The sequence below is a fragment of the Cynara cardunculus genome (genome assembly GCF_001531365.2).
Source record: "Cynara cardunculus var. scolymus isolate 2C chromosome LG 10, CcrdV1, whole genome shotgun sequence".
NCBI lineage: Eukaryota > Viridiplantae > Streptophyta > Magnoliopsida > Asterales > Asteraceae > Cynara > Cynara cardunculus.
In genome coordinates this window covers 3,959,542-3,965,541 of record NC_037537.1, presented here as the reverse complement: position 1 = coordinate 3,965,541, position 6,000 = coordinate 3,959,542, and positions in this window count along the sequence as shown.

Below are 6,000 nucleotides of genomic sequence, written 5' to 3'. Positions count from 1 at the left end.
AGAAGTTGAAGATGAAGTTCAAGCTATAACCGACGAGTATGAAAATCAGAACAACTTAATTGATGTTCAACCTTTACCTTATACTCACAAGTGGACAAAAGATCATCCTCCAACAAAGATCATCCTCCAACATAAATGATTGGTAATGTGAATTCCAGAGTGCAAACATGATCTGCTATCGCAAACTAGAGTCTTTTCGTAAATTTTCTCAGTGCTATAGAGCCAAAGAGTCCATCTGAGGCATTGCAATATCCATATTGAATTAATGTTATGCAAGATGAACTTCTTGAATTCGAAAGAAACCAAGTTTGGAGATTTGTACCGAGACCTAAGGATAAATCAATCGTTGGTACAAAATGGGTCTTCCAAAACAAGAAATATGAAATGAGAATTATTGTGAGAAACAAAGCTAGATTGGTTGCAAATGGATATTGTCAACAAGAAGGAATTGATTATGACGAAACCTTTGTTGCAGTCACTCGCATTGAAGCTATCAAAATATTTCTAGCGTATGCGGCTCAGAAGAATTTTAAGATATACCAAATGGATGTCAAATCTGCATTCTTGATTGGTATTATTCATGAAGAAGTTTACATGAGTCAGCCAGAAGCTTTCTTGATCCTGAAAAACTAGATCATGTCTATGTACTAGACAAGGCGCTTTATGGTTTAAAACAAGCACCTAGGGCATGGTATGACACCTTAACTCAATTTTACTCAATTCTGGTTTCAAGAAAGGTACAATTGATATTATGTTGTTTCTTTAAAAGTAAGGTAAGCATCTGATCTTGATACAAATTTATGTTGACGATGTTATTTTTGGTTCTATAAATTCTAAGTTTTGCAAGAACTTTTCAGACGTCATGCAATCTAAATTTCAAATGAGTATGATGGGTGAGTTAAATTTCTTTCTTGGTCTTCAAGTAAGGGGGTGTTTGGGTTTGCTTATTTGAAACAACTTATGTTTTTCTACAGAAGTCCTTATCAACTTATTATAAGTTAGAAGGGTTTAACTTCTTCAAAAACTCCTTATTACCAGTTTGGCACCGTATAAGCTGTTTATCCAAACGCTAGAAAGTGCTTATTACCGGTGTCATACCGGGACAAGTTAATAAGTTGTTTTTACAAGCAATCCCAAACACCCCCTAAAACAACTCCCTAATGGCATATTCATAAATATGTCAAAGATATTTTGAAAAAGTTTAATATGTCCGAATGCTCTTCAATAAAGACTCCCATGGCTACTGGAACTTTATTAGATGTAGATTTATTTGGAAAATCTGTTGATCAATAAAATTACCATGCCATGATTGGATCTTTATTATACTTAACATCAAGTAGATCAAATATAATGTTTGCAACATGCTTTTGTGCAATATATCAGGCTAATCTAAAAGAGTCACACCTTGTTACAGTCAAAAGAATCCTAAGATATCTCAAAGGCACATCAAATCTTGGCCTTTGGTATCAGAAAGATTCTAGTTTTGTGGTAACTGCTTTACAAATTCTGAATACGTAGTTTGTAAACTTGATAGAAAGAGCACATCTGGATCATGTCAATTCTTAGGTGACAAACTAGTCAGTTAGACTTCTAAGAAGCAGAACTGTGTTTCAACTTCTACTGCAGAGGTAGAATATGTCGCAGCAGCTAGTTGTTGTTCACAAGTGCTTTGGATGAAGACATAACTACAAGACTATGGATACACTTTCAACAAAGTCTCTATCAACTGTGATTCCAAGAGCGCTATTGCTATAACTTCTAATCCAGTTCAACACTCTAAGATCAAACACATCAATATCAGGTATCACTTTATCAAAGATAAGGTTGAGAAAGGATCAATTGAAATGCACTTTGTACAATCTGATTTCCAGCTTGCTGGTATTTATACAAAACCACTCGATGAGAAGATTTTCATTTTTCGTTAGCAAGCTTGGAATGCTAAATTTGTATGTATGAAGATCTAATCAATATGTTGAGGGGGAGTCTAATTCTAAATCTGAATCTGATCTTGATATTCTTAATTTTCAAATTCTAACCACTTGTATGATATTTTGAGTTGTATTGTCAAAAGGGAGCATATCACAATGTATATCTGATCTGATCTCATTCTCAGGTATATTTTTCTAATCTTTATCTTCATATGCTTAGAAGAAGGACAACTTCTATGTATATCAAAATGTTTTTTAAATGTTCAAAATACTTCTTTGAACTCAAAATGATTTTATTATTCTAAGAAGTGTGATTTTAAATGATTTTTATTTTAATTTTTGTTTGAAACAAGTACTATCTCTGATCAGGTATTTCATCAAGTTAATACTTGCGTATTTTGTCTTCATACATAATTCCAATACCTGATTCAGCTGTTCTTCAAATTTGTTATTATCATGTCTCTAAAATGAAAAATTCATTTTTGGTGATAATACGCTCGTTTGTATTCAACTTTTCTTTTCCAGAAGTCATTGAAAATAATTCTTTGATTGATAAATAATTCATAATTCTTTGATTGCTAATCTGTAAATTTGTTCTTACAAATGTTCGTTCATTTCTCCATACATACATGATCTGATTTTTGAATAACTCCTTGAATATACATCATGAGCATAATTGCAATATTCTTTTTGATCAAACTCTTGTGATCATGAGCTTAAATGCATATATTTTCATTGAGCTTATAATGAAAAATTCTTAGAAAGGACTGAGTGCTTATCAGATAAACCTCTGTGGACTATTAGAATTGATAACCCTACCCAAGAGGATAACTATACTGAGTGAGCTTAACTAAAAATGGGTTTGTGTGTTGAGCTGAAAATGAAAAAGAGATGAGTAGTTGAAGTGAGCTGAAAAGAATTAAATGAGAGTTGTGTACATAATTAAAAGAATATCATAATCCTGATCCATCCATTATAATCCGGGCAAACCGCATAATATATTAGTTCTCAACTCTTTCGAGACTAATATTGAAAAAGACAAAGCCCAGGCCAACTCTTGTTTAAAACCCCGCCAACTATTCATTTATCTCTCAAAAGATAAGTGTTCCATTAACACTTGGGTCACACAACTCATTATCTGTCGATTTCTTATTTGAAGTTAACTGATATTGAAAAAGAAGAATATATGTCCCCCCCTTCAAGTCTTTTTTATCACTAATTGAGTCTGATAAATTTGTGTAGTCCACACTATTTATCTTATTGAGCTTACATTGAAGCATTTGTTGCTTTATCATTTCTACACTGCACAAATTTTATAGAATATATGTTATTCTATCATAATATTCATAGATACGCTTTTAAAGCTATCATTGATTGAATGGAAGTGCTGATGAGATGATCATCAAAAAGTCTCATATATGAAGTACAACAAATATGTACTGAATATATGTGTTGTATTCACAGGCCAATCATTTTATAACTGATTGAAAACAGTTTCATTAATTGAATCTGGTACTTTCCCTATATTCATAATCTGAAAATATTAATTAAGCGGATTTGAAAAGATTTGCTTAAATTTCTATGAATTGACGGTATACTTTCAATGATCATTCATTTTGTGGTATGATTTCAATTCTCCTCGTTATCATCATAAGGGGGAGTGTACATAAAATGAACGAATCCATCTGAGTAATTTTTGAAGATTGGGGAAGTTGATTCAATTTTGAAGGAGTAAGGAAATTTACTGAATATTATTGCTGATTGCTGAAGATTATTATACTGCTGTGATCAAGGAGGAGTGAATGTGATGATCATTTCTCATTTTTTATAAAGAGGGAAATTGTGAAGATTTATTTTGTTTTTGTAAGAAAAGGGGAAGATTGTTCGAATGTTGAAAAGAAGTATTTATCAAGTTTAAGGGGAGCTGATAATTTTTTGGAGTTGTTTAACTAATGGGGGAGATTGTTTGAAATTGTTAAAGAGTTTAAGATTGTCTGAAAGACGTGTTAAGAAAGAGTTTTCAAAATATGAATATTATCAAAGCTTATAAGATCAAATCTTGAAGATTTCAAGTTTTGTGAATGAATTCTGAAGATCGTTGCTGTTAATGATGAAAACTTAAAGATATGAAGAATTTGCTGTTTTTAGACTTGAATCCAAAGAGGGAGATTGTTGGGTTTAAAATGTTGTATTCAAGTCCCGAGCTTAAAGAGTTTTACATGCTTTGTAAAAGTAGATTTGTTCCTTGTATTAGTTGTTGGTATAAATAGGTTGTTGTAGTTAGTTGGTAGTTACATTTGTATTTTAACAGAGATCGTACGTACGAAAACAATTAATGATTGAGAGAGAAACTGTTTGAGAGAGAGAGAGAGAGACCTTTGTATCAAGAACACCTGTATTTTCCTTTATGCATATCTGTATGAAGATTTGCTTATGATGTATATAGTTTTAGTAGAAGAATGTTGATTCGTACAAGAAATGTATTTTGAATTTTTAGACCATGTATTTTGTATGGTAGATTTTTGTACTTTGGGACCTGAATGGTGTATAAACATGTACTTCTGGTAAATGAAGTATGTGTTACATGTAATGTGTGATATGGGGTGTTACAGATAGGCTATCACAGTTAGAAGTAGAAGGGTCATTCAAATTACATACCTGAGTAGAGGTTGATGGGGAGGGATTACTGGAGGATGATGTTTCAGATGGTTCATCCTTGACATCCTTGGCCATAAGACAGAGATAGGCCGTGTCTTCCTCGTCTGAAGATGATTCTTCAGATGAATCATCCCAATCATGTTTTTAAGCGATAAGTCATATGCCTTTACGCTGGAGATCCTTCATCTTCTTGTACTTCTCCTTCAGTTTTAGGTATTTCTCATTTTTAGGCCTGAAGGAGGATGAGATGTTAGAATGTGGATTAACAACTTTTTTTGACCTACATTCACTTGTAAAGTGTCCTTTGCGTTGACAGTTAAAGCAGTTAGTTGAGGCCTTGTCAATAGGATTTGACTTTGGCTTGTCAGCGATAGTCAGAGAAGAAGATATGCGGAAATTACTTTTTCTAGCAAACCTTCTGAAAGAGTTTGTAAGGAAGGTTAGTGACTCATCAAACTCTGATAAATCAGTGTCTGTTAAGTTTTCAGAGTTAGAAGGATCTAACTCAGTGATAGCAAGAGAAGAAAAAGGAGTATAAGAAATTGAAGGATCAGCTGAAGGATTTTCAGAGATCAAAGCTAAAGGAGAGATTTTCTTTCTCTTGAATCTTTAAGAAGATTCTTCTTCAACTGACGAGATTGCTCATGATTAAGAAATATCTCATAAAGAGAGCTAAGGGAAAGGGAGGCCACATCCTTAGACATCTTGAGACACATGGTATAATTATCCCATGATTATAGAAAACACTCTAAGAACTTTGTTAGGGTCTCAGCATTGGATATTCTCTTCCACATATCCTTAAATCAATAAGAAGGCAATTAAAATGTTGATGTACTTTAGACAACGATTCATATTTTCCACAAAGAAAACTTTTATATTGTCTTACTAAATTTATCTTCCTTTATTCTTGTACTTCAGAAGTACATTCATATTGAACACAATGAGTGTCCCACATGGTTTTCGAGGTTTTTAACTTCATAATAGAGAGATAAACCTCGTCAGTAAGAGAGATGGCTATTATAGATATAGCTCTAGTATCTAAAGCCATTTTCTTTTTGTCTTCGTCACTCCATTGATGAGGTAGTTTCAGAATCTGCCTTTCTGAAATGGAGGCTGTCGTAGCAGTAGTAGGAACTGTTGGAGAAATTGCAAATGGAACATAAGATCCATTTTCAATATAGTACGGAATCTCAGGATCCACACCTTCTAAGAAGAGAGACATCCGATTCTTCTAGAGACTGAAGTTTTCTCTAATGAACTGGGGAGGTTTGGCTAAAGAGCCATTCTAGTGAAAGTTTGTGTTTGTGTTTTGCAATGCCATTAGAATGGTTAATAAATTATATAGAAAGAAGAGATAACAAAACACCAATAAAACACTGATTGACACTAAAACAAACGCTGCTCTGATACCACT